Source organism: Aegilops tauschii, chromosome 7 (genome assembly GCF_002575655.3).
Source record: "Aegilops tauschii subsp. strangulata cultivar AL8/78 chromosome 7, Aet v6.0, whole genome shotgun sequence".
Classification (NCBI taxonomy): domain Eukaryota; kingdom Viridiplantae; phylum Streptophyta; class Magnoliopsida; order Poales; family Poaceae; genus Aegilops; species Aegilops tauschii.
In genome coordinates this window covers 82,731,858-82,751,813 of record NC_053041.3, presented here as the reverse complement: position 1 = coordinate 82,751,813, position 19,956 = coordinate 82,731,858, and positions in this window count along the sequence as shown.

The window sequence follows — 19,956 nt, the reverse complement described above, 5'->3', positions numbered from 1 at the left end:
AGCATATATCATATAAGACAATTTATCCATGCAAATAATAGCTAGTTGGCCATAGGCGATTACAAAAAGTGCAAGATGACTCGACATCTACAAATATAGACAAATGATGTGGATTCGTTCATGACTAGCATCTTAGGTCTGTTAGTCAATAGTAAGCTAACTTACATCTGTCAAGTCAGATAGTTGGTGTACATACTTGGCTTGGTTCACGTCCAACAATAAGTATCAATTAGTGTCAAGAAAAGAAACAAGAAGTATAAATTATATTCCCAAGGGGTGGCCGCAGGTATAGTAATTTAAATTTGATTGTTTGAATTGTCCTCTGTACTTCATATATTATTCATGGCACTGGGCTATAAAAAATTATGACATGATATGATAGTTAATGTGTATTTTAGATAAGATATCAACAGTCCGCATGTTACCACCACATGAATGTACGTGAGGATTTAGCCATTAGCTATGACGAAAGGTCATGACAATCTACTACAAGTCCATATATGTTATTGTACAAAAGTGGCAACAACTCTGCCATGGATTAAGGGAGAACAAGTGCAATATGTACAGGGAGACAAAGCCCGAAGCTAGCCAAAAACATAGGGAATGAAAAGAAAAAAATATGGGTCAACAAACAAACACAGTCGGTCGTCGACCCTCCAAAGAAAAGATGGAGTCGTGGTGGCTAGGGCTGCAAGTAAAGCTCGAGGCTCGTAAGCCACTCAAGATCGACTCGTATTTTGTTTCGACTTGAGTTTGATTTGAAAAGAAATGACCTGAGAATGAGCAATTTATGTAGCTCGATCGAGAAACGAGCTAATCATAAGCCAACACTCACTCGCTCGATTTAGCTCGATAGCTCTACATTATATAATAATATTAAATAATTTTGATAGATATGAAAATAAAATTGTATAATTTTTTCATATACATTGCGTACAACTTTTTTCCATTTTACCTACTAGCGAACATGAAAGCTTGTTGCAGCGCTGATTGTTTTGCCTCAATAAGGTACGTGGCGAGCCGTGTGTCACAAATATCCTGTTATTCTTGGCCAGAGTTTTAGAACGGACGCACCTTCATTTTTCTATTTTTCTGGTTCATTCCGATCTCTTTCTATTAAGTACTAGTCTTCTCTTGAGTACTAGTCTTCTCTTTCTATTTTTCTGGTTCATTCCATCTCTTTCTATCAAATTTTACAGTAGTTTCTTTTGTAGCCCATCTTGTTTGAAAAAACGCCTTACATTATGAAAATATCATTTTATTTATCTCAAAACTAGCTCGGGATCTATACAAGTTGAGCACGAGCCACTTTCTACAACTCGACATTGAGGTTCGCTGAATTCAGCTCGCTTGAATTATAGTATAAGCCGAATTGTGCCTAGTCCAACTTGCTCGGACTAGACTCGTTTGCATCCCTAGTGGTGGCAAAGACATGGAGGTCAATTGCTTCACGAGAGAGGGTTGCAACTTGAGCCGAGGTACGTGTGGTGGCTCGAAACATTCTTATTGGCCTGACTTCCAAATATTTCACATAATGTAGCTGGCCTCCCCCATTGAGTTACCGTGTGTTTGAACCTTGGGTGGTCTTGGTGTGCAAGAGGATGTTCCGGTTGTAAGAGCATGCACAGCCAGACTTGGCAAATTCGCCCCCCTAAAAGTCCGCGGATGCGCCCGACCAGTGTCCGGTCGTGTCCGTTTTGAGCCCTTATTTGTTTGTGCATGCAGTCATGCTCCTCATTTATTTTTCATATGTTCGGTCACTTGCATGAGATTGTTGACGACGAAGAGAGAGAAAGAAAAGAAAAATAAAGAAAGAGAAATGGTCGTCCGGAGTGGGCCGTGTGTCTTACATGGCGGACTGATCAGGTGCGTACGGACGCTTCCATGAGCTCTCATATCCTCCCTACATTTGGCCTCAATATGAAGGTCTGCATAAAACCCGGACGTATAAGGATGATATGAGGGGTCGTATTGCATCATAGTTTTTATTTTCTCTCCTGTATAGTCACTGAACGGGCGCGTCTACGGATGTTTCAGAAGGATTTGGGGAGCCCACCTATAGATCCTCTAAGAGCAAGGATAATGATAGAGCCAACTGCTAGCTATATCTCATTGTCATGTCATCTATCATTGGTCTAAAGTGAAGATATATAGAGATGTACTTTTGTATTAATACATCATCATCTTACACACTCACAAAGTTTCTTGGAGCCCATGCTCGGGGCCGGCTCTTGAACAAGCTTTTCCCCCGCTTTGTAAATAAAGCAACACTCAAAGAAGTACACGGCCGAACAATACAAGATGGTCATGTAACTCTTTTACAAAGCCGATCCTTAGATATCTGACACACGCAAAACGCACACGACTACGCTACCAGTAACGAGCACTAGAAGAACTAAACATCCCTACGCTACGACCTAGCACACCTAAACTCCACGAAAACACCCCCAAGAGGGAGAACGGCGTAGAGTGTCGCCGCTGTCGAGTCCAAACTGGACAAAGGACTTCACTCAGGTCGGCTCTGAGAGGGGGTCAAGGGCGGCCACGTATTAGCTTTGGTGGAAGGTCATGACTATCTACTTGACCCATGCATATAAGCTTAAAATTGACGCGAAGACCTAAGATAGTCAAATTGAAGCCATATTGTTTTGACCGTTAGTATATTGCCGACAGATCTTGTCTTTATGTAGGCATCCATAGGCCAAATAAGTAACTCTTATTTATGGATGGACCTGTATGCCATCATATATTATGGGTGTGGACAGTATGTCAAGTGCATCCATGTTATAATCACTATGGATGCTATATAGATGTGGTGCTTGTATCTTAGTTCCTTATCCATTGGACACATATATCTCAATGCTTAGCCTGTGGTATAGATAACATGATGTGGATGTGCCATCAAGAGAATATTTCCAAATCATCTGATCTACAGATGTACTGTCTATAAATGTCGGTTAAAGAAGTCCTTGATGTGGTAAGATTATGAATATTTAGTCGACTTGCTAGTTGTGCAATGCATAATAATATTAATATGGTAAGATCACGTCACAGTAATGAAATTATAGCATGTAGCTATACCAGTTATGAATATGTTAAGATCCATTTAATTAACTTGCATTTATGATATTGGTTTTATTTGCAAAGTCTGGCCCAATAGAGAATAAATTTCCATAGAGATCACCAAACGTTAAACCGAGTTGTTGAAAATCCATTCAATTTTTTTGGGTGAAAAATCCATTTAATTAACTTTCTACAACAGAGTCCTATGCTCTATATTTAATGGATTTAGCAATACAAGAAAAAACACCGCTAGAAAAGAAAATTGCATCCCGGTCCTTGGAGATAACTATGTATTGTGCGACCTGCAATGGATAAACGTCAATATCATACATACAAGTTAAAGAGGTTCTTAACATGTCAGCAACTTGCACTAGTATTGGAATTTCTGTAAATGTACAGTCTGATGTGTATCTTACCCGCTAATATTCTGATCTAGGCTTCCCTAAAATTAAGTTTATATATAGTACATATCTATCAAAGCTAATTAAGTACTGATTAGCTTATGTTTATATAGATGCTTATCACCTCGAACAATGGGCTAACCCAAACAGAAGAACTTGGAGCATATGTGTGTCACTATTAAGCATTGAGATATGTTAATATAATAAACAGGATAACCAAATTGATGTAGTGGACACTTGAAACATTGTACATATGTATATATATAGCACTTTTGTACAACATCTCAATAAAAATGTAAAAGCTAGGGATAAAACATTTTTTGGGACATCATTTTGACGCACTTAGAAATTTTCCACTGCAACGAAGAGGGCACCATATATAATATAAGACAATTCGTCCATCAAATAATAGCTAGTTGGTCAATGGATGATTACAAAAAGTGCAAAATCACTTGGCATCTACTAATACAGAAAAATGATATGGATTGACTAGCATCTTAGGTCTATCCGTCAATATTAAGCTCAATTACATCTGTCAAGTCAGATAGTTGGTGCGCATACCTGGCACGGTTTGCGTCCAACAAGAAGTATTAATTATTGTCAAGAGAAAAAACAAGAAGTATCAATTATATTCTCCAGGGGTGGCGGCAGGTATAATACTTTAGATTTGATTATTTGAGTTGTCCTCTGTACTTCATATATTATTGATGGCAGTGGCCTCTAAAAAAATTATGACATGATTTGATAGTTAATGTGCGTTCTAGATAAGATTCTCAACAGTCCGCATGTTACCACCACATGCATGTACGTGAGGACTCAGCCATTAGCTGTGACGAAAGGTCATGACAATCTACTACAAGTCCATGTGTGGTATTGTACCAAAGCGGCAACATGTCTACCATGGATTTAGGGAGAACAGGTGCAATATGTACAGGGAGACAAAGCCCGAGAACTAACCAAAAACATAGATAAATGAAAATAAAAAGATGGGTCGACAAACAAACACAGTCTGTCGTCGACCCTCCAAATTAAAGAAAATGAAAACTACGGTTGGATTGGAGTTGTGGTGGCAAAGACATGGAGGTCAATTCTTCACGGGAAAGGGTCGCAAGTTAAGTCGAGGTACGCGAGGTGGCCTGAGACATTCTTATTTGTCTCTCTTCCACATATTTCACATACTGTAGATAGTTGGCCTCCCCCATTGAGTTACCATGTGTTTGAGCCTTGCGTGGTCTCGGCATCAGCGACGGAGGCAGGGGCCTTGGCCCCCTATGCTCTCACAAATAAAGCTGTATGTGCTCCTAATCCTCCATTTTCAAATATTATTAGCAAGATTTAGATGAGTTGGCCCTGTCTAACATTATACTAGCTTACCCCCGCGCGGCGGCATGCCGTGCCCGTCGATACGGTGCGGTTATATGGATTATGTTTCTTCTTTGTATAATAAGTGTTGTTATTTTAGAATACCAGATGATCGCATGAAAAACTATGGATGCACGGAAAAAAAGATGAGAGGATGATGCATGTGAACAAACGGGGGAATACACGATGACACATCTCTAGTAGGGATGATTTATTTTGCTAAACATGATGCGAGTCATTGCCAGATTAGATCATCTGGTGTAGCCTCCCATTGGATTAGCTCCTATTATGAAGTAGTAAAGAGACACAAATAGTCGGAATTATATATACACCGTATGTAGTTAATATTCTTTTCCATCTTTCATACATTTTTTTTACTATCACCGAGAAGTGACCGAGCCAAGCAGGTGGCCAATCTCGTGCACTGTAGCCGACTACTCCAGGGAAGCGATTGCGTCCAGCGACGCCAGGGACACGTCGCCGGCGGTCACCCATGCCTTTGAGGCGCCCAAGTGGAACCAGCTCGCCGGCGTGCCCGTGAGCCGTCGAACACCTCGCCGTCCCGTGGTGGACGTCGACAACCTCCACATGGTAGCGACAATGATGCAGTTTCTCGCTTGGCGGAGTAGCAGCGACGGAGGCTGCAACTCCTCCCCGGCAAGCCCGGAGGTGCAGCGTGGGGAGAGCCCGCGGGAAGCCACTCTGAACCTTGGAGCGCGGCTCCACAACTCGTGATGGGCGAGCTTGCTCCGTACTACACGTCGAAGAAAGGAGGAGCCTAGGACGAGGGGCATGCCCGTCGAGGCGGTAAACGAAGCTCCTTTCCATCCCACACGAGAGAAGTAGAGAGAGGCTCGATGTTTTGCGCCAACGCTATTTCTCGGTGGTGCTTCGGTTGAGATGTGAAAGCGAGTGATGACCACAGAGAAGAGCAAGGAGAGATTTATACATGCTTATGGCGCTGGACGATTCAACCGAAATCTTCAGGAAAACACCTCGATCATCAAGTGCGGTAAGCCGCAGAGGCATCCAGAAGAAGAAGAGATAAGGAAGGAGAAGTAAGCGGTGAGGCAGATAAGAAAGCAACGAAAGCAGTGGATTGGACAGGATGCATGCAGCGCACATGCGAGGGAGACAGAAGGAATGTCCCCGTATCTGGCCTAGAATTGCGCCCGAGCGGTGTGGTGACTGTCTTGGCCATATCCCTCTGTTGTCTTGTAATTGGATGTAGTTGCCCGTCCCGCTGCCTGCACATGTGCCTTGTAACTGGATGAGTTTCCCATCCCCCGACCACCGCTTCGTCAGACTGCTATTGGTCAGCCGCATATCCAAGCAATGTGTTCCGATTGGTCTGCACCATGCGGTGACTGATTTGCCCACGTTCCTTTGCTGAGCATCGATTTGCTTGTTTCTTGTCTGTTCTCGACGACGAAAGCTAAACTGGAAACCAACGCACTGCATGGCCGACTTAATTATAACATAAACGGCTAGAAGCACATGGCAGTGAAGCAAGCACGTTCAAAAAATTTAGCCGATGCATATACACCCACACATGCATTTGTACACAGCCACATCCCCAAAAAATGCACGCGTCAACAGCCCAAACGCCCATAGGTTGGTTTCAAGACCAAACAATCATCTGAACCAAAATTGCTAAAGACACCCCAAGTGCACACGGAAAAATGCGAATCAGTTAACAAAATTTTCATTGAAGGCCTACGGCCACCGCGTGATTCTACACGGTAATCTACCAAAATAATGCACGTGTCGTCATCCAGCTGATCAAGATGTCACTTTCACACAAGTGGGTAAACCTGGAGGCAAAAACTTTTTGAGATATAGTGGTTTTGGTATACATGTTGGCCCCCTCTATATTGAGTTTTTAGCTCCTCCACTGCTCGGCGTGCAGGAGGACGTTCAGTTCGTAAGAGTATGTACAACCTGACTTAGCAAATCCGCCCCCCTAAACATCCGCAGACGTGCCCGATCAGTGTCCGGGCGTGTCCGTTTTTAGCCCTTATTTTTCCGTGCATGTACTCATGCTCCTCATTTTCTCCCTTATATGTCTGGTCACTTCCATGTGATCGTTTGAAGAGAGAGAAAGAAAAGAAAAAATAAAGAAAGGGAAAAAGTGGTCCAGAGTGGGTCGCGTCTTACATGGCGGATTGACCAGGTGCGTACGGACGTGTCCACAAGCTCTCATATCCTCCCAACAATTTGTCTCAATATACTGATTTGCGGACAACCCAGACGTATAGGGAAGATATGAGGGGTCCTATTGGGTCACATTTTTCTTTCTCTCTCATGTCCAGTCACTAACCCGGCGCGTCTGCAGACATTTGTGGGGGATTTGGGGAGCCCGGCTGTAGATGTTCTAAGAGCAAGGATAATGATAGAGCCAACTGCTAGCTATATCTTATTATAATGTCATCTGTAGTCAGCCTAAAGTTAAGATGTATAGAGGTGTACTTCTTTATTAATACTTGATCATCTTACTACTCACAAAGTTTGTTGGAGCCTGTGCTTACGGACGGCTCTCAAAACAGGCTTTTGCTCTGCTTCATAAATAAAGCAACACCCGAAGAAGTACACGGCTAAACGACACAAAATGGTGAGGTAGCTCTCTTACAAAGTTGACCCTCAGATATACGACACACACAGAACGCACACGGCTACACTACCAGCAACGAGCACTGTATGAACTAAACACCCCCATGCTACAACCTAGCACACCTAAGCTCCACGACAACGCCCCCAAGAAGGAGAATGGCGCAGAGCATCGCCGCTGCCAACTAAAGGTCTTCACTCAGGCCGGCTTTGAGAGGGGTTCAGGGGGCGGCCGCCCTGGGCCCATATGCCGAAGGCCCATGAGGCACATGTAGGTCGAGGTAGCACTAGCTGACGCAGATGCATCACACAACCAATGTAGGTATCCCATGAGTCCACAAGAAGCATGACCCCGTCTTGCCTATTTTCCTTCTGGTCGATTATCAGGATATGCGAGGTCTTCTTGATTTATGGCTATTCCCCTAGCTCCGGTCCCTGTCGCGCCGATTGCAAATTCATGGCTCGTAGGAGGCAGCTCATGAGTTGCGACACCAGTGGCTAACAAACTCTGATACATGATATCCGGTTGCCATGCCCAGTAACTAGAGGCACACACATGGGCTATACAACATCGTCGAGTGTCTTAGTCAGACTCCGGTTACTTTGATAGTATCCACATCGCCTGGTTGTTGACTGCCTGATCATCAACCGAGTGACACTAATCCATAGGCCAAATAAGTAGCTCTTATTGTATGGACGGACTTGTATGTCATCATATATTATGGTTGTGGACAGTATGTCAAGTTCATCCATGTTATAATCTTTATGGATGCTATATAGATGTGGTCCTTGTATCTTAGTTTCTTAGCCATTGCACACATAGCTCTCAATGCTTACCCATGTGTGGATGTTCCACCCAAACAATATTTCAAAATCATCTAAACTACAAATGTACAGTTTATAAATGTCGGTTAGTGCAGTCCTTGATGTTGTATTAGGAATATTTAGTGGGCTTGCTAGTTGTGCACTACATAATAATATTACTATGGTAAGATCACGTCACGGTATCTAAATTAGAGCATGTAGCTATACCCATTAGGAATAGGTTAAGATCCATTTAATTAAGTTGCATTTATGACATTGGTTTTATTTGCAAAGTCTGGCCGAGTAGAGAGTAAATTTCAATACAGATCACCAAACATTAAACCAAGCTGTTGAAAGTCCATTTAATTTTTATTTACCGGTGGAAAATCCATTTTATTAACTTTCTACAACAGAGCCACATGCTCTATATTTAATGGATTTAGCAATGAAAAAAAACACCGCTAGAAAAGAAAATTGCATTCCGGTCCTTGGAGTTAAAAGTCAATATCATACATACAAGTTAAAGAGGTTCTTAACATGTCAGCAACTTGCATTAGTATTGGAATTTATGTAACTCTATAGTCTGATGTGTATCCTACCTGCTAATATTCTGACCTAGACTTCCCAAAAATTAAGTTCAAATAGAGTGCATTCTATCAAAGCTAATTAAGTACTGATTTGCTTATGGTAATATAGATGCTTATCACCTCGAACAACAGGCTAAGAGAGCAGAAGAACGTGGAGTATATGTGTCTCGCCATTAAGCATTGAGATATGTTCATGTACACTAGTAGAAAACAGGGCTTAGGTCACAGGGCAGTTTTCACATTAGCCCCGGTTCAGTCACGAACCGGGACTAATGTGAGCATTGGTCCCGGTTCGTGAGCCCAGGGGGCCGGCCGGGGCCTCGTGGGCATTGGTCCCGGTTCGTATGGACCCTTTGGTCCCGGTTGGTGGTACAAACCGGGACCAATGGGCCACGCTCCTGGCCCACCACCCTTTAGTCCCGGTTCATACCACAAACCGGGACTAAAGGGCTGGTCCTAGTTGCGGCCAGTTTTAGTCCCACCTCGCCAACCGAAGGGCGCTCACACCAGTTTATAAGCCCGTCCCTCTATGCCTTGTTGAGCTTCTCTTAAACTGAAAATAGATGCCCTTATACAGGAAATTTGACTTAAATTCATAGTAAATTTCTATGAAATTTACTATGAATTTAGGTTGAATTTTCTCTATAAGTGCATCTATGTTCATTTTTATATTTATAAAATAAATAAACCTTAATAAAATAAATAAAACTAAATAAACCTTAATAAAATAAAATAAAATAAACTATAGTAACTACAATAAATAAACCTTAATAAATTAAGTAAAAATAGCAGCAGTAAAATAAATAAAAATAGCAAGAGTAAAATAAATAAAAATAAAATAATTAAAGTAAAATACATAAGTAATTAGAAATAAAATAAATAAGTTTTTTTGTAAGTAGAAACAAAACCTTTTCAGAGTTCATTTGAAATGCATTTCAATTTTAGGGTCTTATAGCTCAAAATATTAGTAAATGCATGAAAAATAACAAATGAAGTCAGAAAGGCTTGAAAAATGATGATGTGGCTTTGAATGGTGCATTTTGAACACACAAAAAGTCAGGAGATCAAATAAGGTTTAAAAAATGAAATCCCTTTGTAACAGACGAGTTTCCGGATGAAATCCTGATACTTTGAAAGAGATTGTCCGTTTTGTACACGAAGTGCATCCAGTTTTTGCCGTAACCCTCTCAACTTGCTTGCACATGCTATGTGGATGAAATGATGATATCATGCCAACTTTCAACCTTTTCAGAGTTCATTTGAAACGCTTTTCAATTTTAGGGTCTTATAGCTCAAAATAATTAGTAAACGCATGAAAAATAACAAATGAAGTCAGAAAGGATTGAAAAATGATGATGTGGCTTTGAATGGTGCATTTTGAACACACAAAAAGTCAGGAGATCAAATAAGGTTTAAAAAATGAAAGCCCTTTGTAACAGACGAGTTTTCGGATGAAATCCTGGTACTTTGAAAGAGATTGTCCGTTTTGTACACGAAGTGCATCCAGTTTTTGCCGTAACCCTCGCAACTTTCTTGCACATGCTATGTGGATGAAATGATGATATCATGCCAACTTTCAACCTTTTCAGAGTTCATTTGAAATGCTTTTCAATTTTAGGGTCTTATAGCTCAAAATAATAGTAAATGCATGAAAAATAACAAATGAAGTCAGAAAGGATTGAAAAATGATGATGTGGCTTTGAATGATGCATTTTGAACACACAAAAAGTCAGGAGTTCAAATAAGTTATAAAAAATGAAATCCCTTTGTAACAGACGAGTTTCCGGATGAAATCCTGATACTTTGAAAGAGATTGTCCGTTTTGTACACGAAGTGCATCCAGTTTTTGCCGTACCCCTCTCAACTTTCTTGCACATGCTATGTGGATGAAATGATGATATCATGCCAACTTTAAACCTTTTCAGAGTTCATTTGAAATGCTTTTCAATTTTAGGGTCTTATAGCTCAAAATAATTAGTAAATGCATGAAAAATAACAAATGAAGTTAGAAAGGATTGACAAATGATGATGTGGCTTTGAATGGTGCATTTTGAACACACAAAAAGTCAGGAGTTCAAATAAGTTTTAAAAAATGAAATCCCTTTGTAACAGACGAGTTTCCGGATGAAATTTAAACTATTCAAATTTGGAAACTAATGGAGTAACAGAAAGTTTATAATTATTCTGAGATAAAAGCAAAAGGAATAAAAAATAAAGCAAAAATCAAAAGAAAATAAATAATTCAAAAAACAAAAAAATACTGGAAAAAATAAAAAAATGCCGCCTAATGGGCCACACGGCCTGCATACGACTAGAAACCCATCTGCACATGGGCCAGGATGCAGGCCCGCAGGCCCAATAGGCCCAACATGGCAGTGACAAAGGTAGGCATGTAATGCCTGCATATTAGAGAGGAGCTCAGCACCTGAGCTGCAACGCAGCTTATAAACAGGTGCTGAGCTCTCTTAGCTAGCGAAGTGGGACTAAACTTCCCACCGCACCGCGCCAGCACATTAGTCCCGGTTGGTGGCTCCAACCGGAACCAATGCTCCCCTTTGGTCCCGGTTGGTGCCACCAACCGGGACCAAAGCCCTCTGCTTCCCGCCCTTTGCGCTAGTGAAAAGAGGCCTTTGGTCCCGGTTGGTGCCACCAACCGGGACCAAAGGGTGGGTATTGGTTCCGGTTTGTGCGTTGAACCGGGACCAAAGCCTTTGCTATATAAGCAGCACTTTGGACATTTTCTGATTTCCATCGCCAGTGTCCCCCCGCCCGACGACGCCGCGAGCTCGATCTACGCCGCCAGGCTGCCCCGCCGTCGCCGCCGTCGCCCGTGCCCCCGAGCCCACGCCATCGCCCGTCGCCGTCGTCCTCCGCCCCTCGCCGCCGTCGCCGTCGGCCTCCGCCGCGCGCCCCCGAGCCGTCGCGCGTGCCCCATACGTCACCGTCGCCGCCCTCCGCCCCCGGCCCGCCACGGTCGCCGTCGCCCTCCGCCACCCTCTGAGCGCCGCCCCGATCCCCTCCTCCTCCTCCCTGTAATGGCCGCCGCTGCTGCCGCCGCGCCCCCTAGCTATTATATGTGTACGTAGTTTAATTTAGATTTGTAATTTAGTTGTATTAATTTGGATGTGTAGTTAATTTAGTTGTTGTAATTTAGATGTGTAGTTTAGATTTTTCATATTTAGAAGTCATTTATGTATGTTCATATTTAGAAGAAAAAGAAGGAGAGAAAAAAGGAAAATAAGAAGAGGAAGAAGGAGAAGAAGAAGAAGAATAAGAAGAAGAGGAGAGGAAGTAGAGGAGAAATAAATAAGAAGATGAAAAAGAAGAAAAAAAAGAGTAGAAGAAGAAGAAATAGAGGAGAAGAAGAAGAAATAGAATAATATATTATTCTATTTTTTCTTCTTCTCCTCTATTCCTTCTTCTTCTCCTCTTTTTTTCTTTTTTTTCTTCGATCTCCTCCTCTATTCCTTTCTTCTTCTCCTCTTTTTTTCGTCTTCTTCCTCTTCTTATTTTTTATCAGGTATGTCGTTGTCGATATATGTACCCCCCTCCCCGATAACTTTTAGTAAGTACTACTTAGAAAGTGTTTAATAGAATTAGTTAGAAAAATAATAGAACTAGTTAAACTAGCTAGTTTATTTTTAGTAAGTACTACTTTATTCTATTTATAGTAAGGAAATTAATAGAACTAGTTTGTTTTTTTAGTTAAAGCAATTATTCCCGCATCGACGTCGACGATGCCTATCCCGCATCCTCGTCGTCGACTCGGCGGAGGAGGCCGGCTTGATCAGAGGGGCCATGTCCGGGACTGGGCTCCGCCGGGCTGGTTTTGGGAGGTGCTACCTTCCGGTGGGCGTAGGTTGGTGAGGAACCAGCCCGTCGTTGACCCGATCCTTGTTTGGTGGCGCTCGCGTGGGCCAGTGACGGTGCCGAGGCTTCCGGACACCGCGGAGGTGGTACGTCACCGTGTCAGCGAGGAGGACCAGCACGTCCGTCGCTACATGGTTGCGTTGGAGGGCAGGTTCGACAATACCTGGCAGGTTCTTCAGGGATCTCACTGGAGCTATGATCCTGTGATGGTTCCGTCCCTTTGGGTGTCCACCGCCCGCGCCGATACCCGTCGGGTGCTACTGTTCTAGCTGTACAAGCGATGCTATATGTATGATAGTATTCGAGGTGTATTAGTGATAATATTCGGCGATGTACGGACGCATGGAGCTGATGTAGTTTTGCTTATAATTGAATGCATCCTAATTTGAATACTACTTTATTTTGTGATTTGATTTTGCTTATTGAATGCTCAAAGTGGAAAACTACTCCGATCCTACTTTGAATGCTAAAATTGGAGAGCACTATGATTAGTTGATAGCTTATAGGGTTTTTGTTTTCGCAGAAATCTAGGAGCCCCCGGCCCCTCCATCATCCCCGCCGTCGTCCCCGTCACCGCCCCCTCCAACATCGAGGTGAGACCAGCCAAATCCTCTTTTAGAAAGATAATTAAACGATATTTCGGGTTGACTGTAAGTCTGTCGAGTCTCCACCATATATGAGAGGACGAAGAATCCCGACTGTTGTCGTGGGGGTAGCTTCTCCTTCGTTCCCGTGTGCTAGAAAATTTGGTGTAATGCACTCGAGAACGAAAGGAGGAGCTACCATCACCGACGGTCGCAAATGTCAAAGAGGAATCAGTGAGGGAGAGTTCCACCATATATATATGAGAGGACGAAGAATCCCGACTGTTGTCGTGGGGGTCGCTTCTCCTTTGTTCCCGTGTGCTAGCTAGACATTTTGGTGTAATGCACACGGGTACAAAGGGAGGAGCGACCATCACCAACGGTCGAATGTATACACCAGGTGAGCTGAGAGTTTTCAAGAAAAGACTCGACAAACCGATAGTCAACCCGTGATGAATAATAATGATCTAACTTAGGTTTTTTAGTACATATATTTAATTGTAGATGTTTAATATTTGAATTATGAACATAGGAAATGTCGTACTCGGACGACGAAAGTCTCCCGGGGGAATGCGACTGGTGCCACGACGACCGAGGTCAGTGCGACAGGCCTCACCTGGACGAAGATCGGCGCTTCAGTATTAAGCTGGAGGAGACGTTCGATGTTGAAACGGTACGCAACGACGACAAGTGTTATTTTTTCGTAATTAAGCACGACTTCAACTATTTCAACGTGTACTTTTCATCTTCTACAATTCGGCTAGCTTATCCCATGCCATGCAAGACGCTACGTCTTGGAGAGGATGGGTTTTGAAGACCATGAAAGTATGGAAACAAAGAAAATTCACCTAAGGACCCATCATGATATAGATTTTGAAGTAAAGCTGTATAATTCTGAAAGCGTAACCCATTTTGGTTGCAAAAATTGGGAAGCATTTTGCAAGATGTATGGTTTTGATGAGGGTATGCTTGTCACCATGGATCTTGGTGATCCTGACATCGAGCAAGACAATATGGACATTTTGGTCCTTGTTGATACGCCTCCAATTCTACCGCTATGTGAGTTTCTCAAACATAGTTATTAGCTAATTTATATTGTTCATTTCAAAATAGTTGACAGCTTATTTTCATTGACAGCTTATTTTGATTGTTCAAACAATGTGCGGAACATGGTAGACAGAACCTACTACATCGATGGCTCTGAGTTAACTTATAAGGAGAAAACTCATCTGGTCGGATTTTGTACTGATATTGAGAATTACAATATCTACAATCAAACTCCTCAACATTATGGTCCTCAATACGTGCCACTAGTGCACGTGTTGAACTACGGTAACTACTATGGAGATACCCTGGTAAGATTTCTTACTATTACGACATCCGTGCATATTTTGCATAGTTCTAAAACTAGTACATTATCATTGCTAACTATGAAGTTATTACTATGTTTTTCAACAGATAATCCCAGAGGATTGTGTGCCTCATTTGATGTATCAGAATGGTAGGCTTGATGTTTTGAATATACAACCAGGTCATCCTACGAATCTCAACTGTCCATACCGGATTTCTAAAAGAAGTGGAGACATGCAAACCAAAGAATGAAAAAAATGTATGGACAGTCACAAGGAGCTTCTTGGAAGCAAAAGGAAGCGAGGAGAAAGAATTGGAGACAGGATGATCTCCATTCTCCATAATGGAGAGTCAGGGTCTATATTGTTTTATGCTATTTTACCTTAAAGAGGGTATTTCGGTCCTACCTAATACTGATGATCATGTGCTAAGAACAATTAAGTAGGGTTGGTTCGATGACTGTGAGGATTATGATCGTATGACTTGTTATTAATAACGAGTAGAAGTTGTATGATGATGATTAGTAGGACTTGTTATTATATATGATGATGCATGATGCGCGCATGAAGAGTTATTATATATCAGCGGGTGAAATGAACATGGATTGGATTGAAGTGAAGGCAACATGCATGTGGTGCGTGTCGAAAGTAGTACAATCCAAACTTGATCAAGTCCGGATTAGTATTACTTTCGACATGCACCACATGTTGCCTTCACTTCAATCTAAGCCATGTTTAGGCATAGCAGTACGTAGCGTTGGTAAACCAAGCACGGAGATATAAGAGAGGACACTTCTCTCTAATAGCTACCTAATAACAACCTAAATTACCCCCCAAAACCCTCAAACCCCCCCCCCCCCCCTTTCAAAAAAATAAAAACCTCAGCTCCTGCCAGGTGCTGACGCGTGGATGCCTATTGGTCCCGGTTGGTGGCACCAACCGGGACCAAAGGCCCTCCTGCTTGGGCTCCCCGCACCGGCCACGTGGACAGCCTTTAGTCCTGGTTCGTGTAAGAACCGGGACTAAAGGGCTAGGGCATTAGTAACGACCCTTTAGTCCCGGTTCCTGAACCGGGACTAAAGGCCCTTATGAACCGGGGTAAAAGCCCCTTTTCCTACTAGTGCTAATAAACAAGATAGCCAAATTCATGTAGTGTACACTTGAAACATTGTACATATGTATATACACCGCTTTTGTACAACATCTCAATAAAGAATGTAAAATCTATGGATAAAACATCTTTTGGGAGGAGCGGCTCCCCTCTGCCGGTGACCTCGGTCGTCGGTGGTGAGGGGGGTCACCAGATCTACGTGTGTGGATGGTTTTAGGCCCTCGTAGTCTAGTTTTTTAGGTTGTTCATCGTCTTGGCTTCAGTGGCGGTGATGGCGGCGCTAAATAAAGATTCTTTAGATTCTTCTCCGACGAGGCGATCGGTCCTATGGTTGGGGATGGATTTGGAAACCAGTTTGTTTAAGCAAAGAGGGTGTGGCGGCGACGACATCCTCGTTGTGGACATGTGTCCACGGGCTCCGCCGTTGCAATGACATTTTCTCCAGCGCCGGCACAGAGCTTGGGTTGTAGTCCAATAGCGGATGCAGATTGTACTCTGTATCAACGACATCTGAAAGATAGTGGATCATGTGATGTGTTCGTGTTTCGTGGATGACAGGTATGGTTTCCTCCTCCGACGTCTTAGTCAAGCGGGAGTGCCAGATCTGGAGTTCGATGGCATGTCCGAGGTGTTGCCCAGTCTGGTTCGTTCAATGGTAATGGTCTCGCCTTTGGGGAGCTACCTTGAAGGTCCGCAAAGCTGCATATCAGTGATGGAGCCGCGTCGAGCTCGGGTGAGGAGGTGATCCGTCATTTTTTTCCTTTGGTGGCTGTTGTGGTGGTGTCAGAGGCATGTGTGATGGACGTTGGTGTCAAGTTCAGAGGATTTTTTAGTCTTGATTGTATTTTTCTTTCTTGGCTGGTGTTCCATTGTGCAAAGCCTATTCTGCTGCTTTTTCAGTTTTGTCAGGTCGGTGTGTACGTGACTTGTACTATGATTCATATGATATAAATGAGACACGTATTACAATGGAAAAAAAACATTTCTTGGGACATCTTTTGACGTACTTAGAAATCTTCCACTATAACAAAGAGGGCAGCAATTCGTCCAGGCAAATAATAGCTAGTTGGCCAATTGGCGATTACAAAAAGTGCAAGATCACTCGGCATCTACTAATACAGACAAATGATATGGATCATTCATGACTAGCATATCTTAGGTCTATTGGTCAATATTAAGCTACATTTGTCAGGTCAGATAGTTGGTGCATCACGGTAAAGGGTCGCAATCGCCCCCTCCTCCCCCCCCCCCCCCCCCCCCCCCCACACACCCACCCACAAAAATGTTCGTGGACACGCGTGTCTGTTTTGAGTCTCTATTTGTCCATGCATGTTGTCATGCTCCTCATTTCCTGCCTTATATGTTCGGTCAATTGCATGTGATTGTTTAAGATGTAGAGAGAGAAGAAAAAAATGAAAAAAAATGAAAAGATTATTCACAGTGGGCCGCATCCTACATGCCGGACTGACCAGGTGCGTCCCGACACGTCTACGAGCTCTCATATCCTCCCTATATTTGGTCTCAATATGAGGGTTTGCGGACGGCCCGACCATATAGGGACGATATGAGGGGTCCTGTTGGGTCACATTTTCCTTCTCTTTCCTGTCCAATGACTAACCGGACACGTCCGCAGACGTTTGGGGACGATTTGGGGAGCCAGGCTATAGATGCTCTAAGAGCAAGGATAATGATAGGGCCAACTGCTAGCTATATCTCATGTTCATGTCATCTATAGTGAGTCTAAAGTCAAGATGTATAGAGATGTACTTTTTTATTAATACTTGATTATCTTACACACTCATAAAGTTTCTTGGAGCCCGTGCTCAGGGTCGAACGATACAAGGAACGAGCAACACCCGAAAAAGTATACGGCCGAGTGATACAAGATGGTGAGGCAACTCTCTTACAAAACCAATCTTGAGATATCCGGCACATGTAGAACGCATGCGACTACACTACCAGCAACAAGCACTAGAAGAACTAAACACCCCACGCTACGAGTTAGCACACCTAAGCTCCACGACAACGCCCCTAAGAGTGCGAACGGCGCAGAGCGTCACCGCTGCCGAGTCCACACCGGACAAAGCTCTTCACCCGGGCCAGCTCTGAGAGGGGGTCAGGGGGCGGCCGCCCTGGGCCCATATGCCCAAGGCCCATGAGGCACATGTAGGTCCAGGTAGCACTAGTTCATGCAGACATATCACACAACAGGTGTAGGTATCCCATGAGGGGAGCTCCTATGTGACGCTAATTACGTCGAAGTGTCGACATTTCGCACAAGCATGGCAAACCTGGGCCGGCCCATTTGGCTTTTACAAGATGCAAAAACACGAAAATAAAGCAACACACTAGCACTGGGATTCGAACCAGTGACCTCATGGTCTTGCGCGCTATGCTAGCCACTGTTGTCAGCTTGCTCTTGTGCTAAATGTGGAGCGCAACACTAAAAGACATAACAACGATAGCGATAAAACTTAAGTTTGCTTAAAAATCCAAAAATTGCAAACGAGAACATTTTTCAAAATTAGCAACAATTTTGTTAAACATACAAACATTTTTTTGAAAAACAGGAACAAACATTGAAAACAAGAAACATTTCTCAAAATTGCAAACAATTATTTCAAAATTCAAACATTTTATGAATTTATGAAGAAATATTCAAACCTGAACATTTTTTGAATTTCTGAACAAATTTGTAAAGCTAGAACATTATTTCAAATCCCAAACATATTTTAAATTTGTGAGCAAAAAATATAAATTCAAACAATTTTTTGAATTTCAGAACAATATTTCAAAACATGAACAATTTTCATATGCGTGGACAAAATTATAAATTGTGAACATTTTCTGAAGTTCCTTAACATTTTTTGAGTATGCCAGCAAATTTTCAAAACATGAACATTTTTTAAATTCGTGAACAAAAAATTGAAAATGGGAACATTTTTAAAGTCCCAAAAAATTGTCAGAATTTGTGAACAAAAATTTATAACACGAACATTTTTAACATTTATGGAAATTTGTTGAAAATAAAAGTAAACTTGCAAATTAAAATGAAAAAGGAAAAAGAGAAACAAAGAAGGGAAAAGGGAAAAGGAGAAAAAAAAGGAAATAAAAACGAAAAAATAAAAGAAAAAAGAAACAGATAAAACCCGTTTCTGGAACCTTCTAGAAGGTTCACAAAACCGGAAAAAAAAATCGGCTGGAACCATTCTAGGAGGTTCCAAAAACCAGGATCGGTGAAACGCACAACTACCTTCTAAACGGGCCGGCCCGTTTTGATCGATCGAGTCGATCACGTGTGCGGCCGGGCGACATTTTAACGCGGAAAAAGTCCAAGATAAACCTTGAAGTTGTAGACGAAAGCTAAACCAAACCCTGAACTCTCAATCCCGGAAATTGGCACTCTGAACTCTCTAATCCCGGTCCAATTTAAACCTTGAGAGGACTTCGCCGGTATTTTTTGAATTGGGCCGGCCCAGTAGCACAGTCGCTCACGCGCGCGCAGTACTTTGTTTTTTCAAAGTTTTTTCTTTTATGTTTTTCTTTTCTTTTTTCATTTTTACACATGTCTAATTTTTCTCAGTACCCAATGTACATTTTAACACACACATTAAATATTTGATAAACTTTTGATATTTTCAAATACATTATGAACATTTTTAAATTAAATATTTTTAAACATTTTTGAATACATAGTAATATTTTTCCAAATACATGTTTTACATTTTCTTAATGACAATAAACATTTTATAAAACTACGCGAACACTCTTTTACATGGTTCAACTTTTTTAAATTTGCATACACTTTTTCGAACAAATGTCACGTATATTCTGTTAAGGTTATAACACATTTTTTTACAACACTCAAACATTTTTTTACATTGTACAAAAAGTGTTCGCACTTTAAAATTTTGTTCAGGTTTCAGAAAACAATTATGTTTCAAAAAGTGTTTGCACTTTAAAATTTTGTTCAGGTTTAAAAAATTGTTTCTGTTTCAAAACATGTTTTTTTTTGTTCAAAAACGCAATTTATAAAATTTTCGAAGATTTCAGAAATAAATACGTTTTCAATAATTGTTTGCCCCTAAAAATAGTTTTCAAAGTTCGATGCTTTGGTTTCTAATTCAATATTTTCAGCCTCTTATTATGTAAGTCATAGTCGTCTGTTGTAGTGGCTAGCATAATCAGGTCAACCCTGCCAGGTGCCAAGTTCGACTC